The 25,520-nt window shown below is 48.4% G+C and overlaps 1 protein-coding gene across 1 annotated transcript in view; it reads left to right on the top strand.

Annotated features, from left to right (window-relative positions):
* Positions 1-24,506, top strand: part of LOC140428239 (deoxynucleotidyltransferase terminal-interacting protein 1) — a 113,228-nt gene extending 88,722 nt beyond the window's left edge. Inside the window, exon 13 of the transcript XR_011948738.1 lies at positions 23,565-24,506. The gene's annotated coding sequence lies outside the window, so the exon portion shown is untranslated. The remainder of the gene's footprint in view (positions 1-23,564) is intronic.
* The last annotated feature ends 1,014 nt before the right edge of the window (positions 24,507-25,520 follow it).

Below are 25,520 nucleotides of genomic sequence, written 5' to 3'. Positions count from 1 at the left end.
GCAGGTCGTGCCTAAGTAATTTAGTGGAATTTTTTGAGGACATTACCAGTGCGGTAGATAACGGGGAGCCAATGGATGTGGTATATCTGGATTTCCAGAAAGCCTTTGACAAGGTGCCACACAAAAGGTTGCTGCATCAGATAAAGATGCATGGCATTAAGGGGAAAGTAGTAGCATGGATAGAGGATTGGTTAATTGATAGAAAGCAAAGAGTGTGGATTAATGGGTGTTTCTCTGGTTGGCAATCAGTAGCTAGTGGTGTCCCTCAGGGATCAGTGTTGGGCCCACAATTGTTCACAATTTACATAGATGATTTGGAGTTGGAGACCAAGGGCAATGTGTCGACGACACTAAGATGAGTGGTAAAGCAAAACGCGCAGAGGATACTGGAAGTCTGCAGAGGGATTTGGATAGGCTAAGTGAATGGGCTGGCATCTGGCAGATGGAATACAATGTTGACAAATGTGAGGTTATCCATTTTGGTAGGAATAACAGCAAAAGGGATTATTATTTAAATGATAAAATATTAAAACATGCTGCTGTGCAGAGAGACCTGGGTGTGCTAGTGCATGAGTCGCAAAAAGTTGGTTTACAGGTGCAACAGGTGATTAAGAAGGCAAATGGAATTTTGACTTCATTGCTAGAGGGATGGGGTTTAAGACTAGGGAGGTTATGCTGCAATTGTATAAGGTGTTAGTGAGGCCACACCTGGAGTATTGTGTTCAGTTTTGGTCTCCTTACTTGAGAAAGGACGTACTGGCACTGGAGGGTGTGCAGAGGAGATTCACTAGGTTAATCCCAGATCTGAAGGGGTTGGATTACAAGGAGAGGTTGAGTAGACTGGGACTGTACTCGTTGGAATTTAGAAGGATGAGGGGGGATCTTCTAGAAACATATAAAATTATGAAGGGAATAGATAGCATTGATGCGGGCAGGTTGTTTCCACTGGCAGGTGAAAGCAGAACTAGGGGGCATAGCCTCAAAATAAGGGGAAGTAGATTTAAGACTGATTTTAGGAGGAACTTCTTCACCCAAAGGGTTGTGAATCTATGGAATTCCTTGCCCAGTGAAGCAGTAGAGGCTCCTTCATTAAATATTTTTAAGATAAAGATAGTTTTTTGAAGAATAAAGGGATTAGGGGTTATGGTGTTCGGGCCGGAAAGTGGAGCTGAGTCCACAAAAGATCAGCCATGATTTCATTGAATGGTGGGGCAGGCTCGAGGGGCCAGATGGCCTACTCCTGCTCCTAGTTCTTATGTTCCTATGTGTGGGATGGCCTTGGCAAGATGTTCATCTTCATCGATGAAGTGTTGAAGGCTGCGAAGAAGATGTCGTAGGTTCTCCGCTCCGGGGAAGTACTGGACGACGAAGGGTACTCTGGCGGTTGTGTCCCGTGTTTGTCTTCTGAGGAGGACGGTGCGGTTTTTTGCTGTTGCACGTTGGAACTGTCGATCGATGAGTCGAGCGCCATACCTGTTCTTACGAGGGCGGCTTTCAGCATCTGCAGATGTTTGTTACGTTCCTCCTCGTCTGAGCAGATCCTGTGTATATAGGGCCTTGTCAATAGGGGATGGCTTCTTTAAAGTGTTCAGGGTGGAAGCTGGAGAAGTGGAGCATCGTGAGGTTATCTGTGGGCTTGCGGTAAAGCAAAGTGCTGAGGTGACCATCCTTGATGGAGATGAGTGTGTCCAAGAATACACTGATTCTACACCAACATCCCCATGACGACGGCATTGCTGCAACAGCCTCAGTACTCAACACCAACAAGTGCCAATCTCCAGACGCAATTCTGCAACTCATCCGCTTCATCCTGGATCACAACGCCTTCACCTTCGACAAGAAGTTCTTCTTCCAGACACACGGAACAGCCATGGGGAACAAATTTGCACCTCAATACGCCAACATCTTCATGCGCAAGTTCGAACAAGACCTCCTCAACGCACAGGACCTTCAACCGACGTTATGCACCAAATACATTGATGACACTTTATCCGTTTGGAACCACCGCGAAGTATCACTGAAACGACTACACGATGACATCAGTAAGTTCCATCCCACCATCAGATTCACCATGGACTACTCTCCAAAATCGGTTGCATTCTTGGACACACTCATCTCCATCAAGGACGCTAATCTCGTCCAGTGCTGCAACTGTTTTGCCATTCCTGTCATTTACCTGCACTATTTCCCTCATGGCTGTCTGCTTTCTCAGCTGGTTAGCCAGCAGGCGGCTGGCCTTTTCTCCATGTTCATAGAAGAACCCCGTGTCTGGCGGAACTGGTGCACTGCTTTCCCGGCGGAGAACAAGTCAAACTCCATTTCTATTTTTTTTCCTCTGGCAGTAGTTCCACGGTCGGTGCTAAGCAGTATTGCAAATCCACCTCCAGTATGGAGTCATAGAACATAGAAAATAGAAAAATACAGCACAGAACAAGCCCCTCAGCCCACGATGTTGTGCTGAACCTTTGTCCTAGATTAATCATAGATTATCATTGAATTTACAATGCAGAAGGAGGCCATTCGGCCCATTGAGTCTGCGGCTCTTGGAAAGAGCACCCTACCCAAAGTCAACACCTCCACCCGACACTAAGGGCAATTTTGGACACTAAGGGCAATTTATCATGGCCAATCCACCTAACCTGCACATCTTTGGACTGTGGGAGGAAACCGGAGCACCCGGAGGAAACCCACGCAGACACGAGGAGGATGTGCAGACTCCGCACAGACAGTGACCCAAGCCGGAATCGAACCTCTGACCCTGGAGCTGTGAAGCAATTGTGCTATCCACAATACTACCGTGCTGCCCTTAAGAACAAATAAATCTACACTATATCATTTTACCGTAATCCATGTACCTATCCAATAGCTGCTTGAAGGTCCCTCATGTTTCCGACTCAACTACTTCCACAGCCAGTGCATTCCATGCCCCCACTACTCTCTGGGTAAAGAACCTACCTCTGACATCCCCCCTATATCTTCCACCATTCACCTTAAATTTATGTCCCCTTGTAATGGCTTGTTCCACCCGGGGGAAAAGTCTCTGACTGTCTACTCTATCTATTCCCCTGATCATCTTATAAACCTCTATCAAGTCGCCCCTCATCCTTATCCGTTCTAATGAGAAAAGGCCTAGCACCCTCAACCTTTCCTCGTAAGACCTACTCTCCATTCCAGGCAACATCCTGATAAATCTCCTTTGCACCTTTTCCAAAGCTTCCACATCCTTCCTAAAATGAGGCGACCAGAACTGTACACAGTACTCCAAATGTGGCCTTACCAAAGTTTTGTACAGCTGCATCATCACCTCACGGCTCTTAAATTCAATCCCTCTGTTAATGAACGCTAGCACACCATAAGCCTTCTTCACAGCTCTAACCACTTGAGTGGCAACTTTCAAAGATGTATGAACATAGACCCCAAGATCTCTCTGCTCCTCCACATTGCCAAGAACTCTACCGTTGACCCTGTATTCCGCATTCATATTTGTCCTTCAAAAATGGACAACCTCACACTTTTCAGGGTTAAACTCCACCTGCCACTTCTCAGCCCAGCTCTGCATCCTATCTATGTCTCTTTGCAGCCGACAACAGCCCTCCTCACTATCCACAACTACACCAATCTTCGTATCGTCTGCAAATTTACTGACCCACCCTTCAACTCCCTCATCCAAGTCATTAATGAAAATCACAAACAGCAGAGGACCCAGAACTGATCCCTGCGGTACGCCACTGGTAACTGGGATCCAGGCTGAATATTTGCCATCCACCACCACTCTCTGACTTCTATCGGTTAGCCAGTTTGTTATCCAGCTGGCCAAATTTCCCACTATCCCATGCCTCCTTACCTTCTGCAGAAGCCTACCATGGGGAACCTTATCAAATGCCTTACTAAAATCCATGTACACTACATCCACTGCTTTACCTTCATCCACATGCTTGGTCACCTCCTCAAAGAATTCAATAAGACTTGTAGGGCAAGACCTACCCCTCACAAATCCGTGCTGACTATCCCTAATCAATCAGTGTCTTTCCAGATGCTCAGAAATCCTATCCTTCAGTACCCTTTCCATGACTTTGCCTACCACCGAAGTAAGACTAACTGGCCTGTAATTCCCAGGGTTGTCCCTAGTCCCTTTTTTGAACAGGGGCACGACATTCGCCATTCTCCAATCCCCTGGTACCACCCCTGTTGACAGTGAGGACGAAAAGATCATTGCCAACGGCTCTGCAATTTCTTCTCTTGCTTCCCATAGAATCCTTGGATATATCCCGTCAGGCCCGGGGGACTTGTCTATCCTCAAGTTTTTCAAAATGTCCAACACATCTTCTTTCCTAACAAGAGCTTACCAGTCTGCCTCTCCAACAATATGGCCCCTCTCATTTGTAAATTAAGAAGAAAAGTACTCGTTCAAGACCTCTCCTATCTCCTCAGACTTAATACACAATCTCCCGCTACTGTCCTTGATCGGACCTACCCTCGCTCTAGTCATTCTCATATTTCTCACATATGTGAGAAAGGCCTTGGGGTTTTCCTTGATCCTACCCGCCAAAGATTGTTCATGCCCTCTCTTAGCTCTCCTAATCCCTTTCTTCAGTTCCCTCCTGGCTATCTTGTATCCCTCCAACGCCCTGTCTGAACCTTGTTTCCTCAGCCTTACATAAGTCTCCTTTTTCCTCTTAACAAGACATTCAACCTCTCTTGTCAACCATGGTTCCCTCACTCGACCATCTTGTCCCTGCCTGACAGGGGCATACATATCAAGGACACGTAGTACCTGTTCCTTGAACAAGTTCCACATTTCACTTGTGTCCTTCCCTGACAGCCTATGTTCCCAACTTATGCACTTCAATTCTTCTTGTCTGACAACATCGTATTTACCCTTTCCCCAATTGTAAACCTTGCCCTGTTGCACGCACCTATCCCTCTCCATTACTAAAGTGAAAGTCACAGAATTGTGGTCACTATCTCCAAAATGCTCCTCCACTAACAAATCTATCACTTGCCCTGGTTCATTACCAAGTATTAAATCCAATATTGCCCCTCCTCTGGTCGGACAATCTACATACTGTGTTAGAAAAGCTTCCTGGACACACTGCACAAACACCACCCCATCCAAACTATTTGATCTAAAGAGTTTCCACTCAATGTTTGGGAAGTTAAAGTCACCCATGACTACTACCCGGTGACTTCTGCACCTTTCCAAAATCTGTTTACCAATCTGTTCCTCCACATCTCTGCTACTATTGGGGGGCCTACAGAAAACTCCTAACAAGGTGGCGGCTCCTTTCCTATTTCTGACTTCAACCCATACTACCTCAGTAGGCAGATACTCCTCGAACTGCCTTTCTGCAGCTGTTATACTATCTCTAATTAACAATGCCACCCCCCCACCTCTTTTACCACCCTCCCTAATCTTATTGAAACATCTATAACCAGGGACCTCCAACAACCATTTCTGCCCCTCTTCTATCCAAGTTTCCGTGATGGCCACCACATCGTAGTCCCAAGTACCGATCCATGCCTTAAGTTCACCCACCTTATTCCTGATGCTTCTTGCGTTGAAGTATACACACTTCAACCCATCTCCGTGCCTGCAAGTACTCTCCTTTGTCAGTGTTCCCTTTCCCACTGCCTCATTACACGCTTTGGCGTCCTGAATATCGGCTACCTTAGTTGCTGGAGTACAAATCCGATTCCCATTTCCCTGCCAAATTAGTTTAAACCCTCCCGAAGAGTACTAGAAAACCTTCCTCCCAGGATATTGGTGCCCCTCTGGTTCAGATGCAACCCGTCCTGCTTGTACAGGTCCCACCTTCCCCAGAATGTGCTCCAATTGTCCAAATACCTGAAGCTCTCCCTCCTACACCATTCCTGCACTGTTCAGCTGCACTCTCTCCCTATTCCTAGCCTCGCTATCACGTGGCACCGGCAACAAACCAGAGATGACAACTCTGTCTGTCCTGGCTTTTAACTTCCAGCCTAACTCCCTAAACTCGTTTATTACCTCCAGACCCCTTTTCCTACCTACGTCGTTGGTACCAATGTGCACCACGACGTCTGGCTGCTCCCCCTCCCCCTTAAGGATCCTGAAGACACGATCCGAGACATCCCTGGCACCCGGGAGGCAACATACCTTCCGGGAATCTCGCTCGCGACCACAGAATCTCCTATCTATTCCCCTAACCATTGAATCTCCTACAACTATTGCTTTTCTATTCTCCCCCCTTCCCTTCTGAGCCCCAGAGCCAGACTCAGTGCCAGAGACCTGGCCACTAGGGCCTCCCCCGGTAGGTCACCCCCCCCCCCCAACAGCATCCAAAACGTCGATTAGCTGTTGCCTAGCTGCACTCTCCTTCCTATCCTTGCGAGCCCCGTACGCAATAATCTCCCCCTTTATTACCGCCTTCAGCGCCTTCCAGAATATGGAGGGTGAGACCTCCTCATTCTGGTTGCAGGTTACATAACCGTCGATAGCTTGTGATATCCTCTCACAGAATGCCTTGTCAGCGAAGAGGGCTGTGTCCAACCTCCATGGCGGGCATGGCCTGTCTCCCACGTAGTGTGGAGTGTGGTTGGAGATTACTATTGTCGAGTATTCCGCTCCTACCACTCCTGGAAGCACCAACCCTCCCACTACAAAGAAGTCAATTCTGGTATAGACCTTGCGGACCTGCGAAAAGAACGATAACTCCTTCTCCCTTGGGTGTGTGAATCTCCCTGGGTCCACTCCCCTAGTGAGTCGGTGGAAGTATATGTGAAATGTCAAGCATCCCCCCCCCCCCCCCCCCCCCCCCCCCCCCCGGGTCTGAAACAATTTTCATCGCAATGAATGCTGTCCTCTTACTTAGCGGTATGGCTACCCCCTAACCCTGTCTCGTAACACACCTGGTAGATTCTTACCCTCAGTTGGTCCTTCTCCCTCAGCAGTGCCTCTTGGAAGAAGATTACGTCAGCTCTAAGTTTTCAGATGGGCGAACACTCTGGATCTTTCCACCAGGCTGTTAAGTCCCCTGACATTCCAGGTGACAATTGTCATGCGAGTGTCCCTTTAAGAAAGGTTTTGCCACATGGCTTGTAGCACGGTCTCTGTGATGTCATTTATGGGTGGAGCTGCGCTGTGGCTGTCAGATGAGAGAGGGCTTAGATTTTTGGTTTGTTCGTTTGGACTGCAGAAGAAGAAGCAGTGTTGGAAAGCACTGTGTTAGGCTGCAGGAAGTTTTTCCTGTTTTCTCTGTTTTATTGTAAAACTGTTCCAGTGAACTGAAAGCACATTGGGTGTGGCAGACTGCCTTGGTAACCTTAAAGCTCGAGTTGCTTTCCTGAAGGAGTTTTGAATCTGTTGGTTCACCTGAAGTGAAGGGTCTTGTGCTTATCCTAGCCAAATTCAATGTTAAGGTCAGGTGAGCTTCATAATACAGTTTGAAGTTTCTAAGCCCTGGACCATAACACTATTGTAATAGGGGCTTCTGTACCCGCCCCCCCCCCCCCAACTCCTGCAGGGTCAGCCATCTTCACCATGTGGATGTGCCCCTGCACTTTGTTTGAGGGCCATCCAAGATGGCCGTCGGTGCCATATTCAGCATGTGGACGTGCCCCTCCACTGGAGTTTTCCTTTGTTTGGGGACCATCCAAGATGGCTGTCGGTGCCATATTCAGCATGTGGACGTGCCCCTCCACTGGAGTTTCCCTTTGTTTGGGGACCATTCAAGGTGACCGTTTTTGAAATCCTTGTTCCTGCCAGATGCGACCAGTTGCAACCAGCATTCTACCCTCTTTCACTCCCCATCTCCCACCCTCCCCCCAACCTCCCGGGCCATCTATTGCTCTCTTTCCCCCCCTCCCTTTTCCCTTTTACCCTTCCCCACGCCCCTGTGGGCATCCCCCCTCTACCTTCACCCTCCCCAATTTCTCCCCCCCACTTTCTCCGATCTCGCATTTTACCACGCACCTCTCCCCCCTCCCCTCCCACTTCTGCCAGGCACATTCTCCCAGTCGGGAGGAATGCCACCACCTCCCTCTCCCCATACTTCCCTGTGCGAGCATGCCTGCTTGCCCCTCCCCCCCAGGAGCGATTTCCACATTCCCTCCCCGTTGTGTTCCCCCTCCACCTGATCTGGTACCTTTCTGTCCTCCCACCTTACATTTGTGTGAATGCGAGGGAAATTCATCCCACGCAATTGTTCATTAGCATCCATTATTACTGTTGCTGCTGCTTCCTCAGCCCGTGCTTCCGTACGAACCCCTACGCTTTGCCCAGTGTGGTGAAGTAATGTTCTTTATTTTGGTATGTTACCCACAGTTTGGCCGGGTGCAGTATCCCGAACCAGACGTTTTTATACAAGGCTGTTTTGACTCTGTTGAATTAAGCCCGGTGCTGGGCCAGGTCTGCCCCAATTTCCTGGTACACTCGGATCGTGTGCTCTTTACATTTGCAAGTCTACGTGTGTTTTGCCCAGTTCAGGATTTGTTCCTTATCTTGGAACCTGTGGAGCTTGGCGATGATGGCCTGCGGTGCTTCTGTTTTTGGCCTCAGCCGAATGACTGAGGGGCTGGTTTAGCACAGGGCTAAATCGCTGGCTTTGATAGCAGACCAAGGCAGGCCAGCAGCACGGTTCAATTCCCGTACCAGCCTCCCCGAACAGGCGCCGGAATGTGGCGACTAGGGGCTTTTCACAGTAACTTCATTTGAAGCCTACTTGTGACAATAAGCGATTTTCATTTTTCATTTTCATGACCTGTGGACCCTGTCCCCTTCTGGGGCTTGACAAAGCTTTTGCCTCCAACCAACTTACCCAGCATTTGTGCCATGTACTCTGTGGGGTTTCTGCCACGGTGAGGGAAAGAGATAAAGTGGACAGAATAAAATTGTTTCCCTTGGTGGAGAATTCTAGAATTGGGGACATAGATTCAAGATAAGTGGCGGAAGGTGTAGAGGGGACATCAGCAGAGGGTAGTGGGAGTCTGGAATTCGCTGCCCAAGTTGATGGTGGTGTAGCCACCTAAATTGGCCAACTCCCGATTTAAAATGGCGAACGGCAAAGGCTGATGGGAAAGTCAGCCAACAAGACAGAAACCAGCAGCTGCAGGTTTGCTGTGTATTTACCTCTGAAAAGGCCAGCGACCATCAGCATAACAGAGTAGCAGCCATCTGCAGACTGCAGATTCATCTCTTCTTCCTGCCCGGGTCACCCAGCAACACGAACCAACATTGACCGTGGCCGGTGCAGTGATCGCCGACTGAAGTAAGGCTTAATTCAATGCTTGCTACGAGATAGGCGCTCCTAGCTACCAATCCGTACCAACTTCGAATCCCGCAGACTCAGAACCCGAACGAAAGGCCATTTGTTCCCCAGACCTGGTGGGCCAGTCCGAAGTTAAGTATAGAACATAGAACAATACAGCGCAGTACAGGCCCTTCGGCCCACGATGTTGCACCGAAACAAAAGCCATCTAACCTACACTATGCCATTATCATCCATATGTTTAACCAATAAACTTTTAAATGCCCTCAATGTTGGCGAGTTCACTACTGTAGCAGGTAGGGCATTCCACGGCCTCACTACTCTTTGCGTAAAGAACCTACCTCTGACCTCTGTCCTATATCTATTACCCCTCAGTTTAAAGTTATGCCCCCTCGTGCCAGCCATATCCATCCGCGGGAGAAGGCTCTCACTGTCCACCCTATCCAACCCCCTGATCATTTTGTATGCCTCTATTAAGTCTCCTCTTAACCTTCTTCTCTCCAACGAAAACAACCTCAAGTCCATCAGCCTTTCCTCATAAGATTTTCCCTCCATACCAGGCAACATCCTGGTAAATCTCCTCTGCACCCGCTCCAAAGCCTCCACGTCCTTCCTATAATGCGGTGACCAGAACTGTACGCAATACTCCAAATGCGGCCGTACCAGAGTTCTGTACAGCTGCAACATGACCTCCCGACTCCGGAACTCAATCCCTCTACCAATAAAGGCCAACACTCCATAGGCCTTCTTCACAACCCTATCAACCTGGGTGGCAACTTTCAGGGATCTATGTACATGGACACCTAGATCCCTCTGCTCATCCACACTTTCAAGAACTTTACCATTAGCCAAATATTCCGCATTCCTGTTATTCCTTCCAAAGTGAATCACCTCACACTTCTCTACATTAAACTCCATTTGCCACCTCTCAGCCCAGCTCTGCAGCTTATCTATATCCCTCTGTAACCTGCTACATCCTCCCACACTATCGACAACACCACCGACTTTAGTATCGTCTGCAAATTTACTCACCCACCCTTCTGCGCCTTCCTCTAGGTCATTGATAAAAATGACAAACAGCAACGGCCCCAGAACAGATCCTTGTGGTACTCCACTTGTGACTGTACTCCATTCTGAACATTTCCCATCAACCACCACCCGCTGTCTTCTTTCAGCTAGCCAATTTCTGATCCACATCTCTAAATCACCCTCAATCCCCAGCCTCCGTATTTTTTGCAATAACCTACCGTGGGGAACCTTATCAAACGCTTTGCTGAAATCCATATACACCACATCAACTGCTCTACCCTCGTCTACCTGTTCAGTCACCTTCTCAAAGAACTCAATAAGGTTTGTGAGGCATGACCTTCCCTTCACAAAGCCATGCTGACTATCCCTGATCATATTATTCCTATCTAGATGATTATAAATCTTGTCTCTTATAATCCCCTCCAAGACTTTACCCACTACAGACGTGAGGCTCACCGGTCTATAGTTGCCGGGGTTGTCTCTGCTCCCCTTTTTGAACAAAGGGACCACATTTGCTGTCCTCCAGTCCTCTGGCACTATTCCTGTAGCCAATGATGACATAAAAATCAAAGCCAAAGGTCCAGCAATCTCTTCCCTGGCCTCCCAGAGAATCCTAGGATAAATCCCATCAGGTCCCGGGGACTTATCTATTTTCAGCCTGTCCAGAATTGCCAACACCTCTTCCCTACGTACCTCAATGCCATCTATTCTATTAGCCTGGGGCTCAGCATTCTCCTCCACAACATTATCTTCTTCCTGAGTGAATACTGACGGAAAATATTAATTTAGTATCTCGCCAATCTCTTCAGACTCCACACACAATTTCCCATCCCTGTCCTTAACTGGTCCTACTCTTTCCCTAGTCATTCGCTTATTCCTGACATACCTATAGAAAGCTTTTGGGTTTTCCTTGATCCTTCCTGCCAAATACTTCTCATGTCCCCTCCTTGCTCGTCTTAGCTCTCTCTTTAGATCCTTCCTCGCTACCTTGTAACTATCCATCGCCCCAACCGAAACTTCACACTTCATCTTCACATAGGCCTCCTTCTTCCTCTTAACAAGAGATTCCACTTCTTTGGTAAACCACGGTTCCCTCGCTCTACGCCTTCCTCCCTGCCTGACCGGTACATACTTATCAAGAACACGCAGTAGCTGATCCTTGAACAAGCTCCACTTATCCAGTGTGCCCAACACTTGCAGCCTACTTCTCCACCCTATCCCCCCAAGTCACGTCTAATGGCATCATAATTGCCCTTCCCCCAGCTATAACTCTTGCCCTGCGGTGTATACTTATCCCTTTCCATCATTAACGTAAACGTCACCGAATTGTGGTCACTGTCCCCAAAGTGCTCTCCTACCTCCAAATCCAACACCTGGCCTGGTTCATTACCCAAAACCAAATCCAACGTGGCCTCGCCTCTTGTTGGCCTGTCAACATATTGTTTCAGGAAACCCTCCTGCACACACGGTACAAAAAACGACCCACCTATTGTACTCGAACTATATCTTTTCCAGTCAATATTTGGAAAGTTAAAGTCTCCCATAATAACTACCCTGTTACTTTCGCTCATATCCAGAATCATCTTCGCCATCCTTTCCTCTACATCCCTAGAACTATTAGGAGGCCTATAAAAAAAACTCCCAACAGGGTGACCTCTCCTTTCCTGTTTCTAACTTCAGCCCATACTACCTCGGAAGAAGAGTCCCCATCTAGCATCCTCTCCGCCACAGTAATACTGCTCTTGACTAGCAGCGCCACACCTCCCCCTCTTTTGCCTCCTTCTCTGAGCTTACTAAAACACCTAAACCCCGGAACCTGCAACATCCATTGCTGTCCGTGCTCTATCCTTGTCTCCGAAATGGCCACAACATCGAAGTCCCAGGTACCAACGCATGCTGCCAGTTCCCCTACCTTGTTTCGTATACTCCTGGCATTGAAGTAGACACACTTCAAACCACCTACCTGAACACTGGCCCCCTCCTGCGACGTCAAATCTGTGCTCCTGACCTCTATACTCTCATTCTCCCTTACCCTAAAACTACAATCCAGGTTCCCATGCCCCTGCTGCATTAGTTTAAACCCCCCCAAAGAGCACTAACAAATCTCCCCCCCAGGATATTTGTGCCCCGCAGGTTCAGATGTAGACCATCCTGTCTGTAGAGGTCCCACCTTCCCCAGAAAGAGCCCCAGTTATCCAGAAATCTGAATCCCTCCCGCCTGCACCATCCCTGTAGCCACGTGTTTAAATGCTCTCTCTCCCTATTCCTCATCTCACTATCACGTGGCACGGGCAACAACCCAGAGATAACAACTCTGTTTGTTCTAGTTCTGAGCTTCCATCCTAGCTCCCTGAAAGCCTGCCTGACATCCTTGTCCCCTTTCCTACCTATGTCGTTAGTGCCAATGTGGACCACGACTTGGGGCTGCTCCCCCTCCCCCCTAAGGACCCGGAAAACACGATCCGAGACATCACGTACCCTTGCACCTGGGAGGCAACATACCAAACGTGAGTCTCTCACGCTCCCACAAAATCTCCTATCTGTGCCCCTGACTATAGAGTCCCCAATTACTAATGCTCTGCTCCTCTCCCCCCTTCCCTTCTGAGCAACAGGGACAGACTCCGTGCCAGAGGCCCGTACCCCATGGCTTACCCCTGGTAAGTCGTCCCCCCCACAAGTATCCAAAGCGGTATACTTGTTTCTCAGGGGAACGACCGCAGGGGATCCCTGCACTGACTGCTTTTTCCCAGTCCCTCTTACAGTTACCCACCTATCTCCAATCTTTGGTGTAACTAATTCCCTGAAGCTGCTATCTATGACCCCTTCTGCCTCCCGAATGATCCGAAGTTCTTCCAACTCCAGCTCCAGTTCCCTAACTCGGTCTTGGAGGAGCTGGAGATGGCAGCACTTCCTGCAGGTAAAATCAGCAGGGACACTAACTGCATCCCTCACCTCAAACATCCTGCAGGAGGAACATTGCACTCCCTTCCCTGCCATTCCTCTAACTTTCTACCAAGATCTGGCTAACAACTAAATTAAATTTTTATAAAAAATAATAATAATATAATAAAATATGGTACTTACCTCAGACCAATGGGTTTTATTATTAGGTTAGAGGAGGAGGGCGGGTGGGAGACGCTACACGTGTAGTGTCTCGGGTTTCCTCTCCACCAGAATTTATTGGTGAGGGTCTTCCCAGACGTCCGCGGGTCGACTTCCTGTTCCCGCCTAAAAAACTAATTTAAAAAAAAAAAGAAAAATTCTCAGCTCCTGCTGAAATTGACTAACCAGCCAGCTCCACTCCCGCCGAAATCGACTGGCCTGCCCCTGCAAAGACAAGTGCTTTTAAAGGACAGACTTACCTCCCAGCAACCACCTCCGCAATGCTCCCGCTGAAACTGACTCACCAGCTGTTCTCACGCCGAAATCGACTGGCCTGCCCCTGCAAAGACAAGTGCTTTTAAAGGTTGACTTACCTCCCAGCAGCCACTTCCGCAATGCTCCCGCTGAAACTGACTCACCAGCTGTTCTCACGCCGAAATCGACTGGCCTGCCCCTGCAAAGACAATGCTTTTAAAGGACACACTTACCTCCCAGCAACCACCTCCGCAATGCTCCCGCTGAAACTGACTCACCAGCTGTTCTCACGCCGAAAGCGACTATAGTATAGGCCTGTTAGTTGTAGAAGTAGCTTAGACGTAGAATTTGTGCATGAGTACTGTGTATAATAAATGTGCTTTGATTTAAATCTTACTAATCGGTGTGTTGGGTTATTGATCATTACTCGGACTTGAACCTCGTGGCAGTATAAAGATAGCTGGCGACTCAAGAGCAAAGGTAATAAAACAGAGCAATTGAACCAAGGAGAAAGTTAGCAACATTATTTGGCGACTCCGCCGGGACCCGATCTAGAAGTGGGAAAACCAGTCCGGGAGAACCCAAGAATTTGAATTAGAGATCCAATTGGAAACTGTAGCCACTTAAAATGGCCAACTCCCGATTTAAAATGGCGAATGGCAAAGGCTGATGGGAAAGTCAGCCAACAGGACAAAAACGAGCAGCTGCAGGTTGGCTGTGTATTTACCTCTGGAAAGTCCAGACAAGATTGATTCCAGCAACCATCAGCATAACAAAACACCAGCCATCTGCATACTAATGAGCAATCCCCGGGAGCAATAAGCAACATTTGGACACACAAAGCAAAACCAGACTCTTCGGCGCCAGCAGAAGCCTACACAAAAGGAGGTGAACGACCACCTCAAGACCGCCCATCGATCAGGGAACCGCTCCAGCATTGGAGAAAATCGAACCAAGCGATTGCGACAAAGTCCAATCACTTGGGACCAGGTACAGGGTCCGCCCCGAAAGGCGGGAAGCCCCTGGGGACTATACGAATTGAGCCCCAAGTTCAAGGCGCTCTCTCTTCACTCGCTCTTCACTCTTGAACAGCCGCTCAAAACTGTAAGTCTTACTTCAACGCTCGCTACAAGATAGGCGCTCCTAGTTACCAATCTGTACCAACTTCGAATCCCGCAGGTTCAGAACCCGAACGAAAGGCCATTTGTTCCCCTGACCTGGTGGGCCAGTTCCAAGTTAAGTATTGGCCTGTTAGCTGTAGAAGTAGCTTAGACGTAGAATTTGTACATGAGTAGTGATTACTGTGTAGAATAAATGTGCTTTGATTTAAATCTTACTAAGCGGTGTATTGGATTATTGATCATTACTCGGACTTGAACCTCGTGGCGGTATCAGAAAGATACCTGGCGACTCAAGAGCAAAGGTGATAAAACAGAGCAATTAAACTAAGGCAAAAGTTAGCAACATTATTTGGCGACATCCTGACAGGACCCGATCTAGACGTGGAAAACCACTCAGGGAGAACCCAGAATTTGAATTCGAGATCCAATTGGAAACAGAAAACCACAAGTGTTTAAGCAGTTCTGATCAATACTCATAAATTCGGAAGTGTGTGTATGCATGCGTATCTAACAGGGTGATAAAGTAAAACTGATAGATATTCTGTTGCGACAAAACTGTCGGAAGTTTGTATATCGGAAAGTAGCGAAAGCCGTACCCGTATTTACAGCACCGCCTAATACCCCTGTCCCAAATTTGAAGAGCAGCATTCGGATTAAAACCCCTGTCCCAAAATTTGAAGAGCAGCATTCGGATAGGAAAGAAGGCAATGCAGCGCCTAATGAACTCCGAGTAATTTGCGGTCGCAGCGACCAGCAGCAGTAGAGTGGGACAATGTCCCATTTTGGAGGAAGAGATCAGGAAATATCTCAAAGGAAAAGGATGGCCCCTTTGGAATGAATTCTATGACAACGAGGAATCAGGCCCCGGGAGTATAGGACATACTTGGTGGGAGACCCTGAGCGAGATCCACAAAAAGAGCTTAGGGAAAGCTCGCAAGCCGATGGCAATCGTGTCCTGCTTGGCACAATTGCGAGGCACAGAGGAGGTCGTTAGGACGCTCCGGAAAGAAGTTGAGGGCATACATCGAATGAGTAAGGGCGATGTAAGCGAGGTAGAAAAGGAGAATTTGGAATTGAGAAAGAAGTCGGCAGCAAAAGATGTAGAGGTGGAGGATGCCAAAAGGGCTCACCAGTCTTGTCTGGCGCACAGAAGCAGATTCCAGTCTCAATACGAAAAGGCCTATCAGGGCACGCAACGTGCAGTCCTGGTACATGAGGAAACTGAAAAGCAGGTAGAGGCATTACAGAAACAGTGTAGTGACCTCAAGGCAGCATTAAGAGCACTCCATGCTGCCACCACAGAACAAAGACAAAGCACGCTAGATCACGCAAAGTGCCGGAAGCAGATTGCAGAGCTGCAATCACTGCTTTCTGTTCAGAAAGGTTTTCAGGAAACCTTTGGAGAAAGGTTAGATCAGGATGACGGCCTTGATTGGGAAGAATTGAATGAAATAGCGCAGAGATATGTTCAGGGAACATGTGCACAGGGAAAGCCACAAAAGAGAAAAGAGCCCCAACCCCCCCACACAGCAGATAGTTCAAGCTCCAATGAACCCAGTAACCACCCACCGCACAGCCACATCGGACGATGCGGAATTTCTATACTCCACCCCCCTAAAAGTGACCCAATTACGGGACGCGTGCGATAAGATCACACTGTTCCTCCCCACCTCAGACCCCCACCATTTCTTTGCCACAGTTAAACATCAGGCGACCATGTACGGCCTGGATGAGCGAGAGCATGTAAAGCTCACAGTTTTAAGTTTAGACCCTTCAGTAGCAGCAGCCCTTCCCAACCCACAGAATGTAGGAGGAGGCACCCTTGCAGAAATGCATACCCCGATCCTGGATGCGATCGGGTATAACCGGGGTGAACCCGTAGATGGCCTCAACAAATGTAGGCAAAAGAAATCCGAGCACCCCACAGCGTTTGCTGGACGCCTGTTGATCCACTTTGCAGCAGTCTTTGGAGACTTAGACCGTGCCCATTTGTCCCCAGACAACATGGCCAAATGGACCGGCACCCTTATCTCCCATGCCACAGAAACAGGACAGAAAGCTTGCACGAGTTATGATCCCTCAGAGGAGGCCCATAACGAGAAGTGTGTAGTGAAAAGATTGTCCCGCGCTTGGGAGCAATCTGTTCAAAGTAAACCCGCAATTAAGAATACCGAAGAAAAGCAGACCGGCGCAGATATACAGGCAGTAAAAACACACCAGAATCCCGCATGGGTGAATGAGGGAAAGAACAGCCCCCCACCCGAGTCACAGGAGTGTTACAACTGCGGACAGTTGGGACACTTCGCAAGAGAGTGCAATGCCCCTAAAAAGCCACAGAGAGCCCAGCAGACGGGCACTCTGAGTAAGAAAAAGACAGAGCCCATTCATAGCGTTCGTGCCCGTTCAGATCAGACAGACTTGACCGGAACGGACTGACGGTGTACGGGCTCCCCCAGTTGGGTCTGCAACACCCTTTGGGATAGGTCCGGACGACCGGTAGTTGCAGCGAAAATTCGGGGACAGCCCATCAAATTTCTCTGGGACACAGGAGGGTCCCGCATCACAATAAATTCCTCCACCCTATTTCAAAAAGACACGTGGCCCACTCCAGCCACTATCACCCTCAGCGGCTTTACAGGCCACTCACAGCATAGAACATTACAGCGCAGTACAGGCCCTTCGGCCCTTGATGTTGCGCCGACCTGTGAAACCACTCTAAAGCCCATCTACACTATTCCCTTATTGTCCATATGTCTATCCAATGACCATTTGAATGTCCTTAGTGTTGGCGAGTTCGCTACTGTTGCAGGCAGGGCATTCCACGCCCTTACTACTCTCTGAGTAAAGAACCTACCTCTGACATCTGTCCTGTATCTATCTCCCCTCAATTTAAAGGTATGTCCCCTCGTGCTAGACATCATCATCCAAGGAAAAAGGCTCTCACTCTATCCAATCCTCTGATCATCTTGTATGCCTCAATTAAGTCACCTCTTAACCTTCTTCTCTCTAACGAAAACAGCCTCAAGTCCCTCAGCCTTTCCTCATAAGATCTTCCCTCCATACCAGGCAACATTCTGGTAAATCTCTGCACCCTTTCCAATGCTTCTAAATCCTTCCTATAATGCGGTGACCAGAATTGCACACAATACTCCAAATGCGGCCGCACCAGAGTTTTGTACAGCTGCAACATGACCTCATGGCTCCGAAACTCAATCCCTCTACCAATAAAAGCTAACACACCGTACGCCTTCTTAACAACCCTCTCAACCTGGGTGGCAACTTTCTGGGATCTATGTACATGGACACCGAGATCTCTCTGCTCATCCACACTGCCAAAAATCTTACCATTAGCCCAGTACTCTTCCTGTTATTCCTTCCAAAATGAATCACCTCACACTTTTCTGCATTAAACTCCATTTGCCACCTCTCAGCCCAGTGCTGCAGCTTATCTATGTCCCTCTGTAACTTGTAACATCCTTCCGCACTGTCCACAACTCCACCGACTTTAGTGTCATCTGCAAATTTACTCACCCATCCTTCAACGCCCTCCTCCAGGTCATTTATAAAAATGACAAACAGCAGTGGCCCCAAAACAGATCCTTGTGGTACACCACTAGTAACTGGACTCCAGTCTGAACATTGCCCATCAACCACCACCCTTTGTCTTCTTCCAGCTAGCCAATTTCTGATCCAAACTGCTAAATCACCCTGAATCCCATGCCTCCGTATTTTCTGCAGTAGCCTATCATGGGGAACCTTATCAAATGCTTTACTGAAATCCATATACACCACATCAACTGCTTTACCCTCATCCACCTGTTTGGTCACCTTCTCAAAGAACTCAAAAAGGTTTGTGAGGCACGACCTACACTTCACAAACCGTGTTGACTATCTCTAATCAAATTATTCCTTTCCAGATGATTATACATCCTATCTCTTATAAACCTTTCCAAGATTTTTCCCACAACAGAAGTAAGGCTCACTGGTCTATAGTTACCGGGGTTATCTCTACTCCCCTTCTTGAACAAGGGGACAACATTTGCTATCCTCCAGTCTTTTGGCACTATTCCTGTAGACAAAGATGACTTAACGATCAAGGCCAAAGGCTCAGCAATCTCCTCCCTAGCCTCCCAGAGAATCCTAGGATAAATCCCATCCGGCCCAGGTGACTTATCTATTTTCACACTTTCCAGAATTGCCAACACCTCTTCCCTACGTACCTCAATGTCATCTATTCTAATAGCCTGGGTCTCAGCATTCTCCTCCACAACATTCTCTTTTTCCTGAGTGAAAAATATTCATTTAGTATCCCGCCTATCTCCTTAGACTCCACACACAACTTCCCATCCCTGTCCTTGACTGGCCCTACTCTTACCCTAGTCATTCTTTTATTCTGACATATCTATAGAAAGCTTTAGGGTTATCCTTGATCCTACCTGCCAAAGAATTCTCATGTCCCCGCCTGGCTCTTCTTAGCTCTCTCTTTAGGTCCTTCCAAGCTAACTTGTAACTCTCGAGCGCCCTAACTGAACCTTCATGTCTCATCTTTACATAAGCCTCCTGCTTCCTCTTGACAAGTGTTTCGACTGCTTTAGTACACCATGGTTCCCTTGCTTGACCACTTCCTCCCTGCCTGACAGGTACATACTTATCAAGGAGACGCAGTAGCTGTTCCTTGAACAAGCTCCACATTTCCATTGTGCCCATCCCCTGCAGTTTTCATCTCCATCCGATGCATCCTAAGTCTTGCCTCATCGCATCATAATTGCCTTTCCTCCAAATGTAATTCCTGCCCTGCGGTATATACCTATCCCTTTCCATCACTAAAGTAAACGTAATCGAATTGTGGTCACTATCACCAAAGTGCTCACCTACCTCCAAATCTAACACCTGTCCTGGTTCATTACCCAGTACCAAATCCAATATGGCCTCGCCTCTCGTTGGCCTATCTACATACTTTGTCAGGAAACCCTCCTGCACACATTGTACAAAAAACGACCCATCTAATGTACTTGAACTATATCTTTTCCAGTCAATATTTGGAAAGTTAAAGTCTCCCATAATAACTACCCTGTTACTTTCGCTCTTATCCAGAATCATCTTCGCCATCCTTTCCTCTACATCCCTAGAACTATTTGAGGCCTATAGAAAACTCCCAACAGGGTGACCTCTCCTTTCCTGTTTCTAACCTCAGCCCATACTACCTCGGAAGAAGAGTCCCAATCTAGCATCCTCTTCGCCACCGTAATACTGTTCTTGACTAGGAGCGCCACACCTCCCCCTCTTTTGCCTCCTTCTCTGAGCTTACTAAAACACCTAAACCCCGGAACCTGCAACAACCATTCCTGTCCCTGCTCTATCCATGTCTCCGAAATGGCCACAACATCGAAGTCCCAGGTACCAACCCATGCTGCCAGTTCCCCTACCTTATTTCGTATACTCCTGGCATTGAAATAGACACACTTCAAACCACCTACCTGAACACTGGCCCCCTCCTGCGAAGTCAAATCTGTGCTCCTGACCTCTATACTCTCAATCTCCCGTACCCTAAAACTACAATCCAGGTTCCCATGCCCCTGCTGCATTAGTTTAAACATTGACAGTTTCGCCAGCAAGGCAGCACCCCTCTCAGACCTCCTAAAGAAAGGAGGCTATGCTAGGAATGGCTTCCGCAGCATACGGATGCTATGGACTCTTTAAAACAGGCACTCATAGCAGCCCCCGCACTACAAGTTCCAGACCCGCTTTCCCCTTACGCCATAGAGGTAGCGACCACAGACCGCGCCCTTTCGGCCGTGCTCCTCCAGGAACGGCACGACCAGTTAAGGGCCGTTAAGGGCTTCCGCCTCCAGAATGTTAGATGCTGTGGAGCAGGGATTTTCAGCCTGTGAGAGGCACCTGCTTGCAGTATTTTGGGCAGTGCAGTATTTTTCATATATTACCAGACAGAACCCCATTACAATTCTCACCGAACACACCCCCACCCAACTTTTACTGGACGGACGACTCCAGGACGGTACAGTAAGCCAGATTAGAGCAGCGAGATGGACCCTTCTCTTGCAGGGACGGGACATCACTGTTAAAAGGACAAAGACGCACACCTTTTTAGCCAACAACTTACAGTACCCGGAACCCCCCATGAATGCGAAATTATCTCTCCACACCACAACACAGGCCCCTTTATTACTAAAACACCCCCCAGAAAGATAGGTAGTTCATCCCAGAGCCGCCAGCGCACGGACACGTGTGAGCCCATAAAGATCTATGTAGATGGATCTTCCACTGTCTTGGTTGGGAAACGCATAACAGTTTGCGGTATCTATGTCAAGGACACGCAGGGACGCGCCCTTGAGGAAATATCGTTAAAACTTCCAGGCCACTTAGGCGCGCAGGCAGCAGAGCTCGCGGCCATCACGTAGTGGAACACCCAGATTCCTTCCCCAGCCCAGCAGACATATACTCGGACAGCCTCTATGTCTGCAACAGCCTCACGGAATTCCTGCCCCTGTGGAAAGCAAGAGGATTTGTTTCCGCAGACGGAAAACCCCTCCCCTCAGCCCCATTGCTCCTTCACATTTTAGAGAGCGCACAGAACAGGACTTTTGGGATAATCAAAGTTCGCAGTCACCATCGTTCCTCCCCCCCCCTGGAAATGTGAAAGCCGACGCACTGGCTAAAGCAGGTTCCAGGCATGGATATTTTTGGACACCCCCCGAAAGCGCACCAGTGAGTGCAGTTCAGGTCTCACAGACAAAGATCGAGGATCTGGTGGAGGCCTAGAAGCAGAACAGCAATCTCAGGGAGATTGTAAAAGGAAAATATCCAGCACCCTATGAGAGATTCAAAAATGCACTGACCACACATGACACCCTTTATGTGGTTCCTGAACAGGACAGGAATCAACTGATTTGTTTGTTCCATGACGTTCATGGACATCAGGGAATCGATCCCACTACAGCCCATCTCAAGCAGCTTTGTTGGTGGCCGAATTTAAAGGAAGAGGTAAACCACTACATCGAGAATTGTCTTATCTGCGCCCAGAATAATCCGGACAGATATGCCAAAAAGGCTCAACTCAGCCACACCTGACCCGTTAATGGCCCCTGTACTAACCTCCAGATTGATTTTATAGGACCATTGCCCCCTTGCAGGAATGGCTATAAATATGTACTTGTGGTGATTGACACATTTACGAAATGGGTGGAAGCATTCCCAGCCCGCACAAACACTGCAAAAACCACAGCCAAGATTTTGACCCACCACATCTTTACAAGGTGGGAACTCCCCCGCAGCATTGAATCTGACCAAGGCTCCCATTTTACGGGACGTGTCATGCAGAACGTCCTCACGATATTTGGCATCACCCAAAAATTCCACATAGCATACCACCCACAGTCGAGTGGTATCGTGGAGCGCATGAATCGGACCCTAAAATCCACCCTCAGAAAAATGGTCCAGCAGAACAACACCACTTGGGACTCAGTCCTCCCTTTTGCGTTGATGTAACCCTACCAACCCCCAACACGTCCAGCCGAGCCACGGACTCGACCTTGACTCCACCCCCGAAATATACATTCCGCCACGGAACGCCCACTGACTGCAGCAGCAGAGACAGCGACTGTGACTCGGACGATAGCCACAGCACGCCTCCCTACTATCCCCATGCAACAGGACCCACACCCAGCGAATCTGACTACGATTCGAGTGATCCCTTCATGATCACTTTCCTAAACAAACCCCACCACCGACCACCGAACTACCATGATGACCCTGATCCCGTCCCCACACAACTAGACACCACCTACTGGCACAGAGACAACTCATACAGACTCGTCCGAAACGACGAGAGCGACCCCAAATCACACCATGCAGCCCTATCAACCTTAATACAGTCAAGAGTTTGGCATCCGGGAGAAGATGACGACCTTGAGTCTGACTCCCAAAACGAGAACCCCTTTGCGACCCTGTTCGCAACCGAGAACTGAGGTGTCCAGATGATGTTTTAAAAGGAACCGCTTGAGAGAAGTGGTGTCCTTTCTGATGGAACCTGCAGCATGTTTTATGTTGTTTGTAAGTTTGTTAAATGTTGTTTGTCAGACCGCAAAAAAATTTTTTTCACGGCACCACGCCTTTTCAGCAGAAACCTCTGAGGACTTGCCCACAGAGACTTACTATTGGCCAGACACTAGTTCAGCGGAACTAGCTTGTCTGCAGACACTTGTTAAGGTCCCAGACGCCAGTTCAGCGGAACTCTTCTGTCGACAGATACCACACGCCCGTTCGTAACTGCCTTTCTGGTTCGAAGGAAAGAACCACCACGGCAGCCCCACCACGATGACTACATTTCTTGCCCGTTCTTGTTAATTGCTCAGGCAGTGGAGAAACGGCTTGGGACCCGCCCTGCCTGGGAACCTCCCCCTCTGGTCAACTACGCTCGGGTAGGAGAGACACGGCATTGGTAGCCATCCTACCCGGGGACTCCATCCAACTCTTACCCGTCGCGGCCCATACGCACCTCATTTTGCAAATTTTAGTTCAAAAAGATTTGTTTTGTTTCAGGTAACCCTTAGGTTGCCAACCACATGCTATTTACATCCTGAAACATTTGGATGGTATATCACACAGTCTGCGAGACGGCTCGCACTGGTTCATTATTTGAAAGTGTGTCTTGTCCTAAAATTCGGTTTTGGAAAAACATATGAGGGAGTCACACATAGTGACCAATTATAAGGGGAGTAATTGGCACTAAAGGACAGACAGACTATCGTACGAGATGTTAAACCAAGATAGTTACAGATACTGCTTGTTTCCACAGAACTCCAGAAGCTCCAGGACCGGAGAAGAGAAGAAAAGAAAAGAGAAGAGCCATGAGGACTTCCTTCACATGGTTCATCATCATGATAATGGACATTTGGTTGCGAGGGAACGCCAACCCCATGACTTCAAGCCCCCCAGCCGTTAATGTTTCACTTCCCCACAGTACCCAGAGCCCAGTCACCAGGGACACCACACCATCTTGGTGTGCCAGGTTTATAACCTGGTACTCTCTGTCATATGTAATAGAAACCTTATTGGTATTGGCGATACTCTGCTGCATCGTGCAGACTATGCGTCTGAGAAAATGGAGAAGGAGAGCCTACCGCGCTCAAACCCCGGTATATAGGATCAGATCCCCTATTTTCGGATTCGACCAGACCCCGACCCCCGACACACAAAGCAAAGCCAGACTCCTCGGCGCCAGCAGGAGCCAACACAAAGGAGGTGAACGAGCTCCTCAAGACCGCCCATCGATCAGGGAACCGCTCCATTGGAGAAAATCGAACCAAACGATTGGGACAAAGTCCAATCACTTGGGACCAGGTACAGGGTCCGCACCGAAAGGCGGGAAGCCCCTGGGGACTATAAGAGTTAAGCCCCAAGTTCAAATCGCTCTTCAACAGCTCTCTTCATCTCTTCTTCCTGCCCGCATCACCCAGCAACACGAACCAACATTGACCGTGACCGATGCAGTGATCGCCGACTGACGTAAGGCTTAATTCAACACTCGCTATGAGATAGGCACTCCTAGCTACCAATCCGTACCAACTTCGAATCCCACAGACTCAGAACCCGAACGAAAGGCCATTTGTTCCCCTGACCTGGTGGCCCCTTCCGAAGTTAAGTATAGGCCTGTTAGTTGTAGAAGTAGCTTAGACGTAGAATTTGAGCATGAGTAGCGATTACTGTGTATAATAAATGTGCTTTGATTTAAATCTTACTAATCGGTGTATTGGGTTATTGATCATTACTCGGACTTGAACCTCGTGGCGGTATCATAAAGACACCTGGCGACTCGAGCAAAGGTAATAAAACAGAGCAATTGAACCAAGGAGAAAGTTAGCAACAGTGGAGGCATAGACCCTAGACTCTTATTTAAAAAAAAGCTGGATCTGCACCTTCAGTGCTGTAAGTTACAGGGCTATGAACCGGTTGCAGGAAGGTGGCATTAGAAAGGGCACCTGAGTGTCCCTGGGCTGGCATGCATAAGATGGGCTGAATGGGAGGAAAATGTAACTGGTCTGATTAGTAAGTTTGCACTCGACACAAAGGTGAGTGGAATTGCGGATAGCGATGAGGACTGTCAGAGGATACAACAGGATTTAGATTGGAGACGTGGGCGGAGAGATGGCAGATGGAGTTTAATTTGTACAAATGTGAGCTGATGCATTTTGGAAGGTGTAATTCAGGTAGGGAATATACAGTGAATGGTAGCATTCTCAAGAGTATTGACAGTCAGAGAGATCTTGGTGTACAGGTCCACAGGTCACTGAAAGGGGCAACACAGGTGGAGAAGGTTGCCAAGAAGGCATACAGCATGCTTGCCTTCATTGGCTGGGGCATTGAGTATAAAAATTGGCAAGTCATGTTGCAGCTGTATAGAACCTTAGTTAGGCCACACTTGGAGTATAGTGTTCAATTCTGGTCGCCACACTATCAGAAGGTTGTGGAGGCTTTAGAGATGGTGCAGAAGAGATTTACCAGGATTTGCCTGGTATGGAGGGCATTAGCTATGAGGAGAGGTTGAATAAACTTGGTTTGTTCTAACTGGAACGAAGAAGGTTGAGGGGCTACCTGATAGAGGTCTACAAAATTACGAGGGGCATAGACAGAGTGGATAGTCAGAGACTTTTTCCCAGGGTAGAGGGGTCAATTACTAGGGGGCATAGGTTTAAGGTGCGAGGGGCAAGGTTTAGATGAGATGTACGAGGCAAGTTTTTTTACACAGAGGGTG

The sequence above is a fragment of the Scyliorhinus torazame genome, chromosome 8 (assembly GCF_047496885.1).
Source record: "Scyliorhinus torazame isolate Kashiwa2021f chromosome 8, sScyTor2.1, whole genome shotgun sequence".
Lineage (NCBI taxonomy): Eukaryota > Metazoa > Chordata > Chondrichthyes > Carcharhiniformes > Scyliorhinidae > Scyliorhinus > Scyliorhinus torazame.
The sequence above is the reverse complement of the archived record's forward strand: the minus strand, read 5'-3'. Positions and strand labels throughout refer to the sequence as shown.